Consider the following 21,405-nt stretch of genomic DNA (forward strand, 5'->3'; position numbering starts at 1 on the left):
AACAGTAAGTGCTTAATAAATGCCATTATTATTATTATTAGTGCAGTAGGGATTTACCCTTAAGCTCAAAGAATGCAGCATGGTCTAGTGGTGAGAGTACAGGCTTGGGTGTCAGCGGATGTGGGTTCTAATCCTGGCTCCGCCACTTGTCTGCTTTGTGACCTGGGGCAAATCACTTAACTTCTCCGTGTGTCAGTTACCTCATCTGTAAAATGGGGATTAAAACTGTGAGCCCCATGTGGGTTAGGGACTGTGTCCAACCTGATTACCATGTATCTACCCCTGTTCTTGGAAAAGTGTTTGGCATATAGTAAGTGCTTAATGAATACCATGGGGAAGCAGCGTGGCTCAGTGGAAAGAGCCCGGGCTTTGGAGTCAGAGTTTATGGGTTCGAATCCTGGCTCCGTCAATTGTCAGCTGTGTGACTTTTGGCTAGTCACTTAACTCCTCTGTGCCTGTTACCTCATCTGTAAAATGGGGATTAAGATTGTGAGTCCCCCATGGGACAACCTGATCACCTTGTAACCTCTCCAGTGCTTAGAACAGTGCTTTGCACATAGTAAGCACTTAATAAATGCCATTATTAATAATAATAATAATAATAATAATAATAATAATAATAATGCAGACCAGCGTACTGGTCTTGCAAAGGTCTTTTCAGCCACACTTGCATGCATGGCTAGGGTCTCACTGTCAGTTATATGATTTTCATAAATGAAGGAATAGGACTTCTCATTCATTCATTCAGTCGTATTTATTGAGCGCTTACTGTGTGCAGAGCACTGTACTAAGCACTTGGAAGGTACAATTCAGCAACAAATAGAAACAATCCCTATCCAGCAAGGGGCTCACAGTCTAGACAGGGAACGGGTCTGCTAATTCTGCTGTACTCTCACAAACGCTTGGTACAGTGCTCTGTACTTAATAAGTTCTCAATAAATTGATTCTCCTTCAGGAAGCCTTTCCCAGCTAAATTCTCATCTCTGGATCCTATTCGCCTTTCCTTCTGTGTCACCCATGCACTAAGGTATTCATCCCCTGAGGGACAAGGACTGTATCTAATACCCAACTGTGCATTCAACCTCCACAACATCACTAAAATCCGCCCTTTCTTCTCCATCCAAACTGCTATCCCATTAATCCAAGCACATATCCTATCCCACTTTGACTACTGTATCAGCCTCTGCTGAACTCCCTGTCTCCTGCCTCTCTTCACTTAAGTCTACACTTCACTATGCTCCCTGGATCATTATTCTACAAAAATGTTGTCCATATTTCAGTCCATGTTTTTCCACTCCTCAGGAACCACAGTGCTTACGTCCATATGTTATTTATATTAGTGTCTGTCTCCCCCTCTAGACTGTAAGCTTACTGTGGGCAGGGAATGTGTCTGTTATATTGTTATACTGTACTCTCTCTACACACAGTATAAGCACTCAAAAAATGTAATTGACTGACATCTGTAATTTATATTAATGTCTGTCTCTCCCTCTAGACTGTAAGCTCATGGTGGGCAGGGAAAGTCTGTTATATTTCTGTGTTCTACTCTCTCAAGTGCTTAGTACAGTGTCTTGCATACAGAAGCCCTCAGTAAATATGATTGATTGATAGACATTTGCCAAAGGACAGATTTTTACACACAACCAGCGTGGGTGGGGCAGCGGGTCATGCCTGCATCAGATCTTCCAGCCTCCGTCACACCAATAAAAAACAAAACCCCGGACCGTGACATCTTCAGAGGTGAAAGGTAATACCATGGATGGTAGAATGAGTCATTCTTAACCCTTATTGTCTTTGTTCCTGATCACTGTGTGAAAAATGGTCAACCGAATGGAGAAATTGGCCTACCGAGGCTCGCTGGTTCACGTTCCACCTTTTGAAATTCAGTTGCCCCAAACAAATATGGGATACAGAAGGTGTTAGGAAATTGTGTCTCAGCCTCTGAGACTTCAGAGCTGTGGGTTAGTAATACGTTCCAGACAACGTTGAAAATTAGTTTTTAGAAATTTTCCCATTGGTGGTGAGAAACAGCCATGGCCTAGAGCATAGGACTGGGAGTTGGGGGGCCTAGGTTCTAATTCTGCCTGTTGCCAATTCATTCATTTAATTCATTCAACTGTATTTATTGAGGGATTACTGTGTGCAGAGCACTGTACTAAGCACTTGGGAAGTACAAATCGGCAACATATAGAGACGGTCCCTACCCAACAATGGGCTCACAGTCTGTTGCCTGTTAGGTGACTTTGGGTAAGTAATTGTGGTATTTAAATGCCAGGCACCGTACTAAGGACTGGGATAGATAAAAGATAATTGGGTTGGACACAGTCCCTGTCCCACATAGGGCTCCCAGTCTCAATCCCCATTTTTCAGATGAGGGAACTGAGGCAAAGAGAAATGAAGTGACTTGGCCAAGGTCCTCCAGCAGACATGTGGCAGAGCCAGGATTAGAAGCCAGGTCCTTCTGATCCCGTACTCTATCCGCTGGGCCATGTTGTGTCTCTGTGCTTCAGTTCCCTTATTTGCAAAATGGGGATTTGAATACCTGTTCTCCCTCCTCCTTAGGCTTTGAGCCCCATGAAAGACAAGGACTGTATCCGATCTGATCTAATTATCCTGATTCCATCCCAGCATTTAGCACATAGTGAGACCTTAGCAGATACCACAAATTATTATTATTATTCTGAGAAGGAAATGTATAGACAATTTTCCACTAGTTGGAAGCAGGGATGACATTTGAGGACTCTGAGTCGCGGAGCCGGGAAAGGAGGTGTGGACCTTGATGCTTTTTGGGGGCGGAGGGGGGAGGTCAGAAGGTTTGTTCCTGAGATTTGAAATTGTAGAGCGCCCCACTCCATAATATCAGCTGGGCCCAATAATAATGATAATAATAATAATAATATTTGTTAATATTATTAATATTCTCTAGGCCACACTGTTTCCCTCTGAGAGCTGGCCAAGTTATCTGGAGTTGAATAAGTGCTTTGGAACACATCAATCAGATAGTGGTTTTGAGTGCTTTTTGGGTATAGAGCACTCTTCTAGGTGCTTTGGAGAGAGCAACTTAGAGTTGGAACACATCACAATGATTCCTTTATTGTTTTAATGGCATCTGTTAAGCGCTTTCTATGTGTCAAGCACTGTTATAAGTTCTGGGATAGCTACAAATCATTCAGGACGGACATAGTCCCTGTCCCACGTGGGGCTCACAGTCTACGTAGGAGGAGGAACAGGTATTGAATCCCCATTTTACAACTGAGGAAATGGAAGTCCAGAGAAGCCACGTGACTTGCCCAAAGTCACGCAGCAAGGAAGTGGCGAAGCTAGAATTAGAAACCAGGTCCTGTAATTCCCAGGCCCGAGCTCTTTCCACTTGGCCATGTTGTTCTCCATCCATCTGAGCCTTTCCTTTCCATCAACATTATTCATTCATTCATTTATTCAATCATATTTATTAAGCATTTACTGTGTGCAGAGCACTGTACTAAATGTATGGGAAGTACAAGTCGGCAACATATAGAGATGGTCCCTACTCAATAATGGGCTCACAGTCTAGAAAAAATGATTCTGGACTTCAGAATGGGGGCCTACAATTTCATCCCACAGGGCAGTCATCACTACCATGAATTGAGCAACTTAAGCCAGGCTCTGTCTGTTTTTTTTCAAACCTCTGCTTGAGCCAGTGTCCTGTTTGCAAGAGGTGGGTCAACAATCGAAGTACCCTTCACCTTTGGGTTTTGTCATACTGCCTTTATTGAAGCTGACCTAGAGCTCTGTCCGTAAGAGTAGGCTTCTGTCAGAGGATTGGAATTGTGAGCTGACGTCTGATGTGAATCATCCGTTGGCAGACTGCTGCTTCAGGACAGGGTCCAGGAGTGGGATTTAAGGAGTGGAAGCAGCATGGCCTAATGGATAGAGTACAGGCCTGGAGTCAGAAGGACCTGGGTTCTAATCTTGGCTCTGCCACTTGTCTACGTGGCTCTATGTGGGACCTGATTAACTTGTGTCTACTCCAGCGCTTAGTGCAGTTCTTGGAACATAGTAAGCACTTAAGAAATGCCACAATTATTATTAGTTGTTATTAAATGATCTGTGCCTGTTACCTTATCTGTAAAATGGGAATTAAGAATGTGAGTCCCATGTGGGACATGGACTGTGCTGATTAGCTCCTATTTACCCCAGCACTTAGCCCAGTGCCCAGCACATAGTAAGCGCTTAACAAATACCATTATAAAAAATACTTTTAAAAAAGTATGACAATCATAGATCCCAAGCATTCTGGAAGGCAGCAAGACTTGGTAGCTCAAACAGGACTGCCGAGTTACTTCATCCCTTCCCTAGAGATTCCTGTAGCGTTCCAGGAAGGAGAAAGCTGGCTACACTTTCCTGGGTTTAAATAGTAATTAATTCAAAGGATCCCTCCAAGGGGAGGCCAGCTGAAGTAATGTTTTTAAACAGAACCACAGCCATTAGAGAATAAGCTCCTTATGGGCAGGGAATGTGTATGGTGCATTCGCTATATTTTCAAAGTGCTTAGTATAGTGCATTGTATTCAATAGACTCTCGGCCATTACTATACCATTGAAGGTCCTGGGTATCGCAGGGGAATTTCATGTTTATTGCCCAAATGACCAAAGATTGAGACTGATTGTGTGATCCAGGGGACAGAGGAGAGTTGGTGACAAGGAGAATGATCTGCCTCTTAATGCCGTTCCAACAGCAAACAAATGCTCAGTTCCTGGGCAAACAGAGGCTCCAGGTGGATGCTTGAATCTCAGACTGCCTCGTTGTCAAATCTGGGTGAAAATGAGTCCAGTCTGGTGGAAATCCAAATATGGAGCTCGTCTTCCCGTGGAAATCCACATTGCTGAAATGGGGAGAGAAGTGCGTGGTTCATGGATCCCCTGGTGAATGTTGGGGGAATATCCCAAGTGCTCAATTCATTGTGTCTGAGGGCAGAAAACTGGAGATTTTAGGTTGTCTAGTAACACTCAGTCATTGAGCCCTTACTGTGGACAGAGCGCTGCACAAAGGCCTTGGAAGAGTACAACAGAATCAGTAGATAGGAGTCCTCCCCTCAAGGAATTTAGAGAAGCAGCATGGCTCAGTGGAAAGAGCACAGGCTTTGGAGTCAGAGGTCATGGGTTCAAATCCTGGCTCCGTTACATGTCTGCTGTGTGACATTGGGCAAGTCACTTCACTTCTCTGAGCCTCAGTTCCCTCATCTGTAAAATGGGGATGAAGACTGTGAGCCCCACGTGGGACAACCTGATCACCTTGTATCTCCCCCAGTGCTTAGAACAGTGCTTTGCACATAGTAAGCGCTTAACAAATGCCATTATTATTAAATAATAATTATTATTATGGAACTTACAGACTAGCACGGGAGACGGACACAAAATGATTTATAGAAGGAAAAATGGATATGGAGGTGATTAAGTGCTTGAACAGTAGGGCAAGTGCTTAAGAATTACGATAAACAAAATGTTTTGTTTGAACAGACTGTGGGGGCTGAGTATTGAGCAATGGAAAAGACTTCCTGTCCTCTGAACAGCACGTGAACTGTCAAAATTTCACTTTTAAAATCAACTAAGTTTGTTTTGTTCTTCAACACCAGCAGGGAGCTTGGTCTTAATGAGTTTGAAAGCAGTCTCCTTTTACTGAGAAAAGATATCCTCCCCTGTATTGAGAATGAGTACACATGAAGCTGCTTCTCACTTCTGCAGTCGATGGAAGTCCGTAACTGCTGTGTTTTTGGCACTGCACAACTCTGTCTCAATAAAAATGAAATAGTTTCTGGGAAAAGAGAGGTAGCTTGGTCCTTAGTGAAACTGGAAACCGTTAGTCACTATCTTTCCTTGTAAAGAACTGGTGAAACAGTGGGTAAAATTAATGTTTACAGTTGGTCAAATTAATTTGAGTAGGCATTGTCAGTTATCAGCTTTGGTGATCCTGACCCACTTGGGGCATTTGGATGATACAAACTGTGAGAGACACCTTAAACAACAATTCACTGTCTTGGTTCATTTCCAATAAAGAAGTGGGTGGCTTTCCTCCCAGATTGGTTCTGGAGTCTAGAGGAGTTGACTCCATTCCAAACCTTGTACTAGGTTCTTTGTCAGAGGTAGAGACCCAAATAATTTTGCCGTGACATGACAACGTCTTGGTGCGGCTTGTCAGCGATGACATTTTTCGATCTCAGTGGTAACTGACTTTAATTCATTTGAAAGCTGTTGCCCCTTAATTGGAACGAAGTCCAAACCTTCTAGTGGTGATTTTTGAGGGCAACTTCTCTGAGTGGTACAAATTAGCATCACCTCGAATGATATCAGCACAGAACTCCCCTCTTCATTCTCACTTTCCACCACACAAATCCACCAAAAAAAGTCTTTCCCTACCCTAAAAGTTACTAAGAAGTCCTTTGCTCCAAGAGAAGGATCTAGAAGGGTTAGCATGAATCAGGGACCACAGGGATGTGTGATACATGTTAGTTTAGAAGCCTCCTTAGAAATATCACCATCACCAGGAGTCTTGCCAGTCACTCCAAGGGAGCATCTATTCCATAATCAGTGAGTGGTTTGGGCTGAAAACCAATGAGGAATTAGTATACCACCATTTATGGAAACCTTCATGGGCACAGGCAGATGAGAAGTAGCGTGGCCTGTGGGAAGAGCATGTTCATTCATTCAGTCATTTATTGAGCATTTACTTTGTGCAGAGCACTGTACTAAGCACTTCAGAGAGTACAAAACAATCAACAGACACATTCCCTGCCCACAATGAGCTTATGGTGTAGAGGGGCAGATGGACATTAGTTTAAATAAATGATAGGTTTGTACAAAAGTGCTGTGGAGTTAGTTGCCTGGTGGTCATGGGACCTGGGTTCTAATCCTAGCTCCACTACTTTTCTGCTGTGTGCCCCTAGGCTGGTCACTTTACTTCTCTGTGCCAGTCTTCCTTGCAAGAATGTAAATTCCTTGGGGGCAGGGGACCATGACTACTAACTACTAACTGGAAGCAGCGTGGCTCAGTGGAAAGAGCCCAGGCTTTGGAGTCAGAGGTCATGGGTTCGAATCCCAGCTCCACCACTTGTCAGCTGTGTGACTTTGGGCAAGTCACTTGACTTCTCTGGGCCTCAGTTCCCTCATCTGTAAAATGGAGATTAAAACTGTGAGCCCCCCGTGGGACAACCTGATCTCCTTGTAATCTCCCCAGTGCTTAGAACAGTGCTTTGCACATAGTAAGCGCTTAATATATGCCATCATTAAATTAAATTAACTCTGTTACACTCACCCAAGGATTTAGTACAGTGCTTTTTCATGGAAAAGGAATTAAATGACTTGCCCAAGGTCACCCAGCAGGCAAGTGGCAGAGCTGAGATTAGAATCCAGGTCCTCTGACTCCTAGACCTGTGCTTTTTCCACTAATAATAATAATGATGATGGTATTTGTAAAGTGCTTACTATGTGCCAAGTGCTGTTCTAAGTGCTGGGGGAGATACAAGGTGATCAGGTTGTCCCACGTGGGGCTCACAGTCTTAATCCCCATTTTACAGATGAGGCAACTGAGGCACAGAGAAGTGAAGTGATTTGCCCCAAGTGATACAGCTGAGAAGTGGTGGAGTCAGGATTCGAACCCACGACCTCGGACTCCCAAGCCTGTGTTTTTGCCACTGAGCCACGCTGTTTCTTGGAACAAAGAAAGTAGGCCATGCTGCTCTTGGAACAAAACCAATGGTTTTACTATTGAAGCTCTCCTAACCTAGCTGTGCTGGGTGGGTCAGAGGAGGGGACAAACCAGATCAGGATGTCCAAACAACCGCCGCTGTTTGAGAAGCAGCATGGCTTAGTGGATAGAGCACAGGCCAGTGTGGGTTTAAATTCTTGTCCTGACTTCTCAGTGAGGGTATAAACTCCTTAGAGAAGCAGTGTGACTCAGTGGAAAGTGCCCGGGCTTTGGAGTCAGAGGTCCTGGGTTCAAATCCCGGCTCCGCCAATTGTCAGCTGTGTGACCTTGGGCCAGTCACTCAACTTCTCCGTGTCTCAGTTACCTCATCTGTAAAATGGGGATTAAGAGTCTGAGCCCTAAGTGGGACAGGGACTACATCCAACCCAATTATCACTATCCCAGTGCTTAGTACAGAGTTCCCTGGCATGTAGTAAGTGCTTAACAAACGCCATTTTTTAAAAAAAGGGTACAACTGAGAAACCAAAGAAAACCAGAGACTTCATCTGAATTGATTCTCATGCCATTATGCCAGAACTCAGTGTTCTGCACCTTGTCAGTAGATAAACCTGTTATCAGTTTATCAGCTGGTGGAGCTGGCCTTCTACAGACACAGAACTTTCAAGGCTTTACCCTCAAGCTTTACCCTCAAGCTTTTGAAAGGCTTTACCTTTCAAGGCTTTACGGTGAGGGAATTTACCCTCACCGTACCTCGCTCTCGCCTGTCCCGCCATCGACCCCCGGCCCACGTCATCCCCCGGGCCTGGAATGCCCCCAGTCCCTCTGCCCATCCGCCAAGCTAGCTCTCTTCCTCCCTTCAAGGCCCTGCTGAGAGCTCACCTCCTCCAGGAGGCCTTCCCACACTGAGCCCCTTCCTTCCTCTCCCCCTCGTCCCCCTCTCCATACCCCCATCTTACCTTCTTCCCTTCCCCACAGCACCTGTATATATGTTTGTACATATTTATTACTCTATTTATTTATTTTATTTGTACATATCTATTCTATTTTATTTTGTTAGTATGGTTGGTTTTGTTCTCTGTCTTCCCCTTTTAGACTGTGAGCCCACTGTTGGGTAGGGACTGTCTCTATATGTTGCCAATTTGTACTTCCCAAGCGCTTAGTACAGTGCTCTGCACATAGTACGCGCTCAATAAATATGATTGATAATGATGATGAAGGCTGAGGCGCCTTCCATCGTGACTCTTGTCGCCAAGGTCCACGGCTTGTATGTGGAGCTCACATTCACAGGGAATAAGTGGTTGGTAGGGGAGGGAAGAGAGTATACCAGATAAGTGCTCTAGGTTTGGGATCGGCAGACGTCCGCCAAAATGCCTAAATGACATCATCAGGCTCGGCTCACGTAATGCTTGTGACATTGTAGTGCATCATGGGGTATGGTATTTTTGAGGTTTGTTTCTGGTTACAGTCCTACGCACTCGTTACCAATATCTAGAGATAATTTTCAAGCTCCCTCTGAAGGTTTTAGGTTTGCTGTAATCAGATTTCAGGTTTGTAAATAACAGTCAGTATTTACTGTTAGGAAACACCCTTTGAGGCAATTTTAGTGTTGACACCTACTCCTTCCTTCCCCTTAATAATAATGATGGCATTTATTAAGCGCTTACTAAGTGCAAAGCACTGTTCTAAGAGCTGGGGAGGTTACATGGTGATCAGGTTGTCCCACGGGGGGGCTCACAGTCTTAATCCCCATTTTACAGATGAGGGAACTGAGGCCCAGAGAAGTTGAGTGACTTGCCCCAAGTCACACAGCTGACAATGGGAGGAGCCGGGATTTGAACCCATGACCTCTGACTCCAAAGCCCGGGCACTTTCCACTGAGCCACGCTGCTTCTCTAAGGAGTTTATACCCTCACTGAGAAGTCAGGACAAGAATTTAAACCCACACAGGTGAAAAAGAGAAGTTTGGGGGCCTTAAAACCTAAGAGCACAAATAAAATGTGCATACGAAACGTATGTCTGTATAGTTTTCATTTGCATGCAAGAGTATACTGCATAAGGTTTACAGCCATATGGGTAAGCAATATCAAGGTAAAAAATCAGAAATTCAATGTCATCAGCATATAAATAGGATGTTGGATTTGAAAGAACAGCAAAGAAGATTATATCATTTCCTGTCGTAAAAAAAAAAAAGTGAATTGACTAGATCAGAGTTGTTCCACATCATGGTATTTTAAAGGTGCAGCATGTCAGCATCATAAGGCGACAGAATATAATTTGCTCCTAAACTATAGAGTCAGATTTCATGAAACCTGATCTTGGCCACATATTGAGGAGGGAAAGAGAGCGCGGGAAATGGGGGGAGAGAGCGAAAGAGAGAAAGAGAGTGAGTTATCTCAAGATCTTGATCATTGTCTGACAAATACTTGGTATTTTAAAACTCTTTCTGGGTATTTAGCATCTGTGATGAATGTGGTATTTATTTTTCTTTGCAACTACCACATTAGCCAAGGAAGTGAAAAATGAATATTTTTTTAAAAACATGCAAGAGTTAAATAATCTTGGCTTGATGTTAAAATGGTGAGAAAAAATATGTCAGTTTTAGAAAATGACAGAAATAGGCTACTGGTTTGAATTTGGGCCAAGTTGTCAAATCCCTCTTTTCTGTAAGAGCTCAATAACTACCACTGATTGATTGAACACAGACAGATAGCAAATTATCAAAGTCAAAGCGAGAAATTCCAAAAATCTGATGGGAAATAGTTTAAAAACTCAAATCCTTGACAATTCCAGAAATACAAATCAGCCTGGCATAAAAAAAAGTCTCTGTCAAAATGACAAAATTTTATTTTAATTTCTTTTTGGTCCACCCCAGGAATCTCCAATAGACTGCTTTCGAATTTTTTTTTAAGAAAGCTTGATTTTTTTTTAGGTGTTTTATTCTAGATTTGTCATTGAGCCAAATTAACCACACTACTATTTGTTATATGTTAGTATAAAAATAGAACTGCCATTGCTAATCATGTTTGCCTTTTGGTTCAGCCTTGTTTTTTAATTAAAACTCTCCACAAAGAAATGCCTGAAACAAGCTATTTGACAATTACAATTTTTCTCCCTCTTTGACCGAAGAAGAGAGCTGGCATGTCCTAAATCATTCAAATTAGATACTTGAAATCTCCCTTTTTTGACTTAGGCATTTTTTTCCCTAGTGTTTCCTTCTTTAAAAATAGAACCACCCCAGGAAAATAGGTTATTTAAATCAAAAGTTCAGAACCAAGGGCTAAATCTCCATTGGATCCCTCTAAAGTATGGACTAGAAGCCTGTGGGGTCATGCTGGATTTTAATCAGTCAGTAGTATTTAATGAGGATGTATTGGGTGCGGATCACTGTACTAAATGCCTGAGAGAGTACTCTAAAATTAACAGACATAAGTGACAGAACTGAGTGTTCAGTGCAGCACTTTGCACTGAACTAAGCACTGGGGATTGATGATGATTGATGAACACATAGAATACTCCTCCCACTGAGGATTTCAAAGGGTGTTGGAGTGACTTGGCCCCCTTTTTTATGGTATTTGTTAGGAGACCACTATGTGACAAGCACTGTTCTAAGCACTGGGGCAGATACAGGTATATCAGGTTGGACACAGTCCCTGAGCCACATGAAGCTCATGCTCTAAGTAGGAGGGTGTAAAATTTAATTCCCAGTTTACAGTTAAGGAAACTGAGACACAGAGAAGTTGCCACAGCACACAGTTGGCAGATGTAGGATTAGAACCCAGGTCCTCTGACTCTCAGGCCCAAGCTCTTCCCACTAGGCCATACTGCTTCTCCTTCTTAAAGGAGAAACAGATGTAGCCTTGGAGCCCAACACCATCCAAATGTAAAATCTAAGAATCTGACCAAGTTGAATCTATGAGGTAGAATGAAATAATTCTATTTTCTGCCCCTGGGATTTCGGCAATAAATATTATGAAAGATAAAGGTATTCCTGGTTTTGGCGATTTTGACACCTGTCTACATGTTTTGTTGTCTGTCTCCCTCTTCTAGACTGTGAGCCCGTTGTTGGGTAGGGACCGTCTCTATATGTTGCCGACTTGTACTTCCCAAGCGTTTAGTACAGTGCTCTGCACACAGTAAGTGCTCAATAAATACGATTGAATGAATGAATGAGTTTGAATTCCTAAAGAAAAACCAAAGCAAATTTTAAGCTAGATAGGTTGTCTTGGACATAATTGTGATTTGCTCTGTGACATGGATAAATCCAAGACTTTTCTGGATCTTGATGTTCTTATCTATATGTTGAAGGCACTAAGAGGTCCTACTAATACCTGGAGGAGTTGGAAAGACAAAACTGCATTGTAAGCTCATTGTGAGCAGGAACGCGCCTACCAACTCTGTTATACTGATACATTGTACTCTCCCAAGAGCCTGGTACAGTGTTCTGCTCACAGTAAGCGCTCAAAAAATATGGTTGATTGAGGAGCAATTGCAGACCCAAATGGTTCGTAATTAAAAGCCCCTTAAGAGACAGAGGCTGGGTCTAATTCCCATCTGTGCAAGTCCTTCCCAGCGCTTAGCGAAGTGTTTTGCACACGGTAGGCATTTAATAAATGCTATTATTACTACTACTACTAATTGCTTCTGACTTTGTGGTGATTTAGAAATTAGGAAAACTATTCACCTGCGCATAGACCTCAGGAAATCAAATCTAACACATTATCACAGTGCAGTTTAAATGTAGAGTCAAATGGATGGCGATATTGTGTTCAAACACATCTGACATCAAGGATACAAATAACACAATTAGAAGCAGATTTGCCCAGCACATGGATACAATCACTTTCACAGTTGGAAGCAAATGATACAACAACTCTCTATATAATTTGAGGATCATTTATTGAGCGGAAAATACAATATTCAAAGTCATCTTTTGCCAATATTTCAAGTGGAAAATTATACCGTGCCCCCTGGGATTGTAACAATCGATTCTGTAATTGAGTTTTCCAGTTTAAATCTGTTTATTTCCATCTCTGGACAATTGATCTTTGGAAGGCAACTGTCCCACCAACCTTCTGTTCCCAAGCCTTTCATCCAAGGGGGACACTCTTTTAAAGCACCTTCAGATTTGGGATATTGATACAATTTCGTACAGCCCTCTAGACTGTAAACTCTTTGTGGGCAGGGAACATGTCTACCAAACCCATTATATTGAATTCTCCAAAGTGCTTAGTGCAGCGTTCTGCACACAGTAAGCACTCAAGAAGCAGCATAGCCTAATGGATAGACTGTGGCCTTGGAAGTCAGAAGGACCTGGGCTCTAATCCCAGCTCTGCCACTTGTTTGCTGTGTGAGCTTGGGCAAGTCACTTAACTTCTCTGGGCTTTAGTTACCTTATCTGTAAGATGGGGATTAAGAGTGTGAGTCCCATGTGGGACAGGGACTGTGTCCAACCTAATTATTCTGTATGTACCCCAGTGCTTAGAAGAGTGCTTGACACATAGTAAGCTTAACAAATATCTCAATTATTATTATTCAATAACTTTCCTCCTTGGAATCCCCAGGCAAATCTCACCTGCAGTAGTCAGCCCCACAGCTATTTCCCTCCTGATCACAGAGATGTTGTCCCCAATTTACAGATCTGGAAACCGAAGCATAAATGACTTCAACAGTGAGCCCACTGTTGGGTAGGGACTGTCTCTATATGTTGCCAGCTTGTACTTCCCAAGCGCTTGGTACAGTGCTCTGCACACAGTAAGCGCTCAATAAATATGATTGATAGATTGATTGACCAACCTCGGAGCCGGGGAAAGAACTAGGGCTGGCCGGGCTTTGGGACTCCAGGCACTTTTCTCTCGTTTCCCTGCCTCCTTTCCCATTTGACAACTGAAATAAGCCATTCCTGTTCTTGGGACTGACTGAGTAAACAGGCCGGTTGGGTTTGGCACCAGGCCAGGCCCTATTAAAGGACCCTCCTAAAGGCCTCTCTGGAGGGGAGCAGGTTTGCTGTTCTACCGTCTTGTGCCCGGGAGTCAACAGGCTGTTGAACTGGAGCTGTAGTCAGTGGCCATTGGCCAACCCTGGCTACCCAGAGGGGCTGATAGGTGTGGTCAGCCTCTCTGCTGATTTTACAGAGAAGCGTTGATTGTAAACTGCACTGCAGCAGTCCTCCAGGGTGGCTGTGCCAGACAATTCTCCCAAGAAACCTGTGAGCTCCTCAGCCTCTTCCCTCCCCGGACAGCTCCCAGAGGAAAAACGGGGCCAGAGACTAGAGCCTCCCTCTCGCTGACTGCCTATCCTCCAGGACTCTCTCAAGTGTGTAGTACGGTGCTTTGCGCACAGTGAGTGCTCAATAAATATAATTGAATGAAAGAATGATAGGACTCCTGAAGCTTTCAGCAGAGAATCGCTGTGTGGTCTCTGCTAGACTGTAAGCTCCGTGAGGGTGTTCTCTGTCTCCCCCTTTTAGACTGTGAGCCCACTGTTGCGTGGGGACTGTCTCTGTGTGTTGCCAACTTGTACTTCCCAGGCGCTTGGTGCAGTGCTCTGCACACAGTAAGTGCTCAATAAATGCGATTGATTGATTGATATATGTATATATGTTTATACATATTTATTACTCTATTTTATTTGTACATATCTATTCTATTTATTTTGTTAATATGTTTGGTTTTGTTCTGTCTCCCCCTTCTAGACTGTGAGCCCACTGTTGGATAGGGACTGCCTCTATATGTTGCCAACTTGTACTTCCCAAGCGCTTAGTACAGTGCTCTGCACACAGTAAGCGCTCAATAAATATGAATGAATGAATGAATGTGTCTTCGAGTTCTTGGGAACTCTCCCAAACACTGAGTTCAGCACTGGATGCACAATAGGCACTCAGCAAATGCCACTGGGTGATTGATGAATTAAGCAAGAGGCTGCAGTCTGAGCTCCCCAGCAAGGGGTGGGGCAGAGAGAGAAGGATGGTTAATTTGGTGCTATAAGGTTTTTCTCTGCAGTATTTCCAAAGCACCCCAATTTTGAAATCTGCCAATTATAGGATTGAAACTAATGGTTGATTAGATTGATCCTTTGTCCTTATTAATATAAGGATATGCATTTAGGTGCCTGTCATATTCAAAGATGCCCTGATGGTCTTCTTACTAGTAGTAAGCTCTTGACCTATATTTCTGTGGATCTGGGTAAAATGTTCACTGATACCATCACGGGGATGTTGTGCAGCCCTGGTGAGCCACCAAGCCTCACGTGTTCTGGGACCACCACCTTTAGGAAGGCCGACAGTGATTCCGCTACTAAGGCAGCCAAATGTCTTGAGCTGGTTGCCCAAAGCACCCTTCTCCATTGTGAAGCAGTGCTACCCAATGGAAAGAGCACAAACCTCAGAGTCAGGAGCTCTGGGGTCTGATACCAGCTCTGCCACTTTTTTGCTATGCGACCTTGAAGAAGTCACTTGACTCTCTGTTCTTCAGTCTTCTCATCTGTAAAGTCAGTCAATTATATGTATTGAGCTTACTTGCACACTTACTGTGAGTAGGGTGTGTGTGGTTCAGCGGAAAGAGCCCAGGCTTGGGAGTCAGAGGTCATGGGTTCAAATCCTGGCTCTGCTACTTGTCAGCTGAGTGACTTTGGGTATGTCACTTCTCTGGGCCTCAGTTCCCTCATCTGTAAAATGGTGATGAAGACTGTGAGCCCCACGTGGGACAACCTGATCACCTTGTAACCTCCCCAATGCTTAGAACAGTGCTCAGCACATAGTAAGCACTTAATAAATGCCATCATCATTGTGTGAAGGGCTTGGGAGAGTAGGCCATGCTGCTTCTCATTGACTGAAAGCTCCCTGGTCAGAGACCTCGTCATCTCCTCCAAGCAGTGATATTTATTGAGCACCTACTGTGTTTGGAACACTGTGCTAAGCACTATATCAGAGTTGGTAGGCCCATTCTCTGCCCACAAGGAGCTTAGGATCTAGGGGAATGTTTCCATACATCTCTGTAGCAACCAGTAGTAGCATTTATAAATCGACTTTTGAAAGCAATGCACTCTGCTATTGCACTTGAGAAATACAATGGAAACACAAGCCATATTTCCTGCCTACAAGAAGCTTATACTTTATTGCCCTTTGGTTCAAAGACGGCCTTGCCAATGAGGAGACGCTATCTTTGAGTGAGGGCCATTTTGAGAGACTTTCCAACATGCTGCCACACTTCATTTCATAGTACCCTACACTATGTTTCTTAACAATTAACATGAGCGTTCTTAAGACACTGATGAACGAAAGAAAACTTTGTCCTTCTGCCAGCAGGACCCACACTGGAATCGTGCTAGCAGTAATGGGGATAGTTTGCACTGAACCATCCACACTCTCTGGCCCAGTCCCCCCATCTCCAGCTGCATGCACTGCCAAAGGAAGGGTAGGGAGAGAACACTGAGAACTCAACAGTAACAGATACCACCGCTCACTTTGTAAGCCGTTGTTGAGTATAATTAGTCCTCAGTAAGTATCAGGGAGTCTCCATTCTCTGGCATTATAGTTTCCAGTCTCTGCACTGCCAATGGCTGGTTTGTGAGTCACTTAGGCTTCGTTGATGTCTCAGATTTTCCACCAGTGAATGAGGATAACACTGTGTGCCACCTACTCCGTGGGGGTGGAGTGTGGATTGGCTTGTGAAAATATGGCTGGCCAGTTACTGCTGTCCCTGGGACTTTCCCCATGGGAGAAACAGGCCCAGAAGAAAGGGTGTGTGATAGTCTGGGTGGGTCATAAAGAAAAGGTGGGCATCTATGAATCACTAGAGCTACCCCCTGATGTTTTGATAAGGGATCAGTTTCTTGTTCTTATGGGGCAGATGAGAACATTCAAGGTAATGGGGAAAGGAGGCCAATTAGGCTGGAGGTTATGGAGACATCAAGCGGCAAATTTGGAATTAGAAGTCACGATGTTTGTGTTTACAGTCTCTGATTAGCCCAGTACTCCACACTGACATCCTCTATTGTGTTGCTTTAATTAAAGTCAGAAAGTGAGGTGATAATGCATGTGACCAATTATGGTTTCCATGGGTGTATTACAAGTCCACATGCAACTGACCAGTGGTATTTATTGAGTGCTTAGTACTTGCAGAGCACTGTACCAAACATTTGGGGTAATACAATAGAATTAGCAGACACAGTCCTAGTCCATAACAAGCTTACCATGCAGAAAATACACACTCTCCCTCTCCCTCTCCTTCTCCCAAATACTTGACTTGTAAACTCTGTTTTGTCTGTGTGAGACTTGGACTCCAATCAAGCCTAATACAAATACCCAACCTGGATACCCAACGGTAACCCCATTTTTAAAGGTTTTAAAAGTTGGTCTGAAAAATGATTTAAAAGAGCAGTGCAGTGTAATTCTGGGTCCTAGCTCGGTGAGACTCGTGAAAATCCCTATTTTATAGATGGGAAAACTGAGACCCAGGAAAGGGATTCCTCTGTTGCCATTAATCAGCCAAGTTAGCAGCTGATTTCTTGCCCGTCCATCTTGTTTTCTCATGCATGTTGCTTCCCACTTTGTTGAGAGGAAGGGATGAGATAGAAATAGAGCAGAGGAATAGGAGAATGCATAGATAATACACAGTTAACTGTTTTCCTGTTGGGTAGATTATAAACTTTCACTTGCTGATATTGGAGAGCTAAGAAGCAACAGTTGAAAACAGTTGTGGAGGGCACCCCTCTGGGTCTGCTTGTAGAAGCTGCTGATGAAATCACCGGTTGTATTGGAAATGGCTTCCCCTTTTCCTTTCCCTCTGTTTTGTTGATTTCTAGGACTCACTTCAACCCTATGTCTCCTGTTTCCTCCACATCAGACCCTGCCTGCCCTCCTCTGGTCTTTTCACACCTCACAGGCAAGAACATCCAAGTCTATCCAGAGATGATCAAGAATGATTGTTTTGATGGAAAGGTAGAAAACCAGTTTTCTCTCTTTGGAAGTCAAAGAATACAGTCTGGGTGGCATGAAATAGCAAGCTTGGAATTCATTTCTGTCGTGTAGGAACTTCCATTCTGAAGCTCTCTCTGGGCAGGGAATGTATCTACCATCTCTGTTGTACTGTACTGTCCCAAGCGCTTGCACAAAGTAATCTCTTAGTAAATACCATCGATTGATGCTTACACTGCATGGGCTAATCTCTACCCGAATGTCATTGATACCCCATTTATATAACAACTTTTCCCATGAATCTGGAAGGGATATACAGAGACTAGTCAGTAAACCCTTCTGTTTCTCCTGCCAGGTAAATAAACTAACATTGATTTTTTTTCTATTTTCCTGTAGGAAAAATTGAGGCATAAAAAGAGCAGTAGTAGTGACAGTGGTATTTATTGAGCACTTTCTGAGCGTAGTGCACTACAGTAAGCGTTCAGTGGGTAAATTAGAAGCATAAGACATGTATTCTGCCCACAAGGAATTTTTATTCTAATAGAAGAGACAAGATAAAAATCATATATATGCACGTGTACTTAGTACAGTGCTCTGAACCCAGTAAGCATTCAATCAATCAGGCATATTTATTGAGGACTTCCTGTGTGCAAGGCACTGTACTAGGTGCCTGGGAGTGTACAACGCAACAATATAACAGACACATTCCCTACCCACAATGAGCCTTATGGTCTAGAGGACCATCGATTGATTTGACTGAAAGGACTTGAGAGAGGAAGTGACTAAGTAAGTTGAAAGACTAGGAATAATAGCCAGGTCATCTTTCTCCCACTGTAGCTCCCAATAGGAAAGATAGATCATGGATTTAGGAAAGGGGACATGATTTTGTAACAAAATGTACTGCTATGTGAGCCTTGTTTGTCTCCACTGAGCAGGAAACCAATCACTGCCTTATTTCTGAACAACAAATAGCTTATTTATGAAACCTGTATTTACCAAGGGACTTGCCTTATGCTTACTCTTCTGCAACTGATGCCCTTTTGCCAGACTTCCTAAGCCCTTCTAGAACTCTCCCTCCCTTAAAGGAATACTCTTCCGATATGGGCCTTTTCTAATCTTTGGGAAAGCAAATACACCTTCTGGGCCTTAAGATTTATAATTGTCAAGTGGAGGTAAGTCAACTTCCTCACGTCAATATAAAAGAGTTGGTAGACTACGTTCCCTGATTCCAAGGAGCTTACAGTCATTTTCTTTCATTTCCCCATGCGTCAACTTATCTTCTCGCTTATCTCCCTAGTTTTTAAATGCCCCAAACAGACCAAATCCAGAAAGCAATACTTTCCCTGACAAACATTTCCTGCTTATACTGTTCCATCTCTCAGTCACCTGGAAAACTTTACAGCGAAAGCAGACATAAAAGCCTCCTCTCCCTGATAATGCCAACAGTTTACCTTCTGTTTAGCATATCTTGGAGAGCCCAATAACGGTGAATGACCTGCTTCAAATTTCAGCTGGGGAAAACAACCTAGGCACAAACAGAAAAGAGTCAAATGTGAATCAAAGTCAGCGTTGTGTGTGTCCAAGGGATGACTCGATGGATGCTGTGTGTGTACAAGGGATGACTCGATGGATGCTTCAACAGTGATGTCTTTTATGATGTGTCCCCATGTTGAAGAAGATTCTTAACGTTCTCTAGTTACTTTTCAATAGCCTAAAGAAAATAAAATGTAAAGTTCACATCTATATTACTTCCTGTATCGATCATCTCTACTTCAAGTTCACCCTGTCCAAAATTACAACTCCTTCACCTAATTGTCTTACCTCTAGTCTTTTTCCTGCTCCCACTGAATGCAAATATTTTGTGCCTGTATGACTTTCTTTTTAGATGGCAAGCCCCCTGAAGGCAGGGGAAATAGCTTTGGCTGCTGTGTACTCTCCCAAGTGCTTAGTACAGCGCTTTGCATACAATAGATACTCAATAAATACTACTGATTGGTTGAACACCATCAGAATATCTACCTGGCCTCAAAACTCAGAAATTCAGTGTAGTATTTGAGATTCAATAGTTCCTCACTCTATTATATCCAATTAGTTGCTAAATCCTGATTTTTCTCTCTCTGTATAGCATCATGTTCGACTTCTGCAGTGGCTACTTTGTTCCAGATTCAACAGACACTAAAGGATAGCCCTCTTTGCATAACTTTTATATACATATTAAATATATTCACTATTCATTTGTCACTTATCAGAGCCAATAAACAAACTTTTTCTGGTAGTGCTCAATTTTCTCCGTATTTCCCCCACCCTGTATTCCTGCTGATGCCTTGTAAATAATTGCTACCACCACCACCACTACTACTATTAATAACAATTGTAGTAGTTTTTGTTAAGCACTTACTATATGCCAAGTGCTGGGGTAGACATGATATAATCACCACCTAGAATAACAAGGACTTTGAGACTCTCCTCTTATCAAGTGAAGGCCTGCTATTCTTAAATTTGGTATGGAATTGACTCTTCAGTCTGTTATTCTTTTCCTAAATGTTTTTCTTCCCCCTCACCAAACCCTCCCACTATTCAATAGTAAGCCCTCTGGGAACCAGAACTCTGTCTTAATCAATGTCCTTCTCTCTCTCTCCACAGTGTTTAGTGCCAGGTTTTGCACATTGTCAACACATAATAAATGACACTGCTAGAGGAAGTTGTCTTATAACGTGAGGTTTGTGTTCCGAAGGAATCTTTTTTATGGGAAAATCGTGTTGCGGAGTCAGTGGATTTGGGCTTAGCTGGATTCAGTGTTATGGATTCAGTGGATTTGGGCATAGCTGGGGTGGAGGATTACCCTACCCCGACTGACATGTTTCAGTACAGATCCCAATATTATAGTCCTGTCCACCACTAGTAGAAAGCTTTGCATTCTTACCACTGGTTGCTATCTTACTGGTTTCAGATACTGTAAATACACAAAGAAACCCAAGGATGAAGGTGAGACTGGGATTTGGAGCAGTGGTATTCACTGACCAACATCACATAGTGGGAATAATATTTATTAAGCACTCACTGTGCGGACCACTGTTCTAAGTGCAAGGAGAGAATACACAGGTGAGAATCACACATAAATGGCTTGCACCATTTCTTTCTACCAGTAATCTACTCGTCCCCATTTATGGATCTTATTCATTCAATCATATTTATTGAGTGCTTACTGTGTGTGCAGAGCACTGTACTAAGTGCTTTTATACCACAACAGACTCATTTCATAGGGAGAACTGTCCCCAGTTCCTCCACTGTGTTATTAACAAGTCATGTAATGAAAAGTCGTTCTTTAGCGGAACTGGATGTGCTACTACTGTCACTATTACCACTCAAGGAGTAACTATAAGCTACTGAATAAAGTAATATTTATAACTATCAAATTAGAAGAATCTATTGACAACCCATCCAGATATTTGCTGATTGATTGATTGCTAAGTGATCTGAGAGAGGACAGAAAAGTTAGCTGACGTGACTCCTGTCCTCAAGGAGCCTACTCTCTTGGGGTTTCAATTGGTAACATCCAACACTACATAGGCATGGTCATCAATTTTTCTGTACAGATTCCTATCCTGAATCACTGCCTCCCCCTCTAGACTGTAAGCTTGTTGTGGGCAGGGAATGTGTCTGTTCACTGTTATAGTGTACTCTCCCAAGTGCTTAGCCCAGGACTCTGCACACGGTAAGTGCTAAATAAATAAGATTGACTGTTGGGAGACATTTCCTCCTCCTAGCCCCCCTCCCCCCAGCCCTCCTTCCCCTCCTCCTACTCCTCA

General features: G+C 43.2%; 1 long non-coding RNA gene across 1 annotated transcript in view; it reads left to right on the forward strand.

The window, feature by feature from the left end:
- Positions 1 to 19,785, forward strand: part of LOC119939957 — a 66,945-nt gene extending 47,160 nt beyond the window's left edge. The window contains exons 2-3 of the long non-coding RNA XR_005454863.1: positions 17,485 to 17,620; positions 19,722 to 19,785. This is a non-coding gene — a long non-coding RNA (uncharacterized LOC119939957). The remainder of the gene's footprint in view (positions 1 to 17,484; positions 17,621 to 19,721) is intronic.
- Positions 19,786 to 21,405: the final 1,620 nt, after the last annotated feature.

The sequence above is a fragment of the Tachyglossus aculeatus genome, chromosome 18 (genome assembly GCF_015852505.1).
Source record: "Tachyglossus aculeatus isolate mTacAcu1 chromosome 18, mTacAcu1.pri, whole genome shotgun sequence".
Taxonomy (NCBI): Eukaryota; Metazoa; Chordata; class Mammalia; order Monotremata; family Tachyglossidae; genus Tachyglossus; species Tachyglossus aculeatus.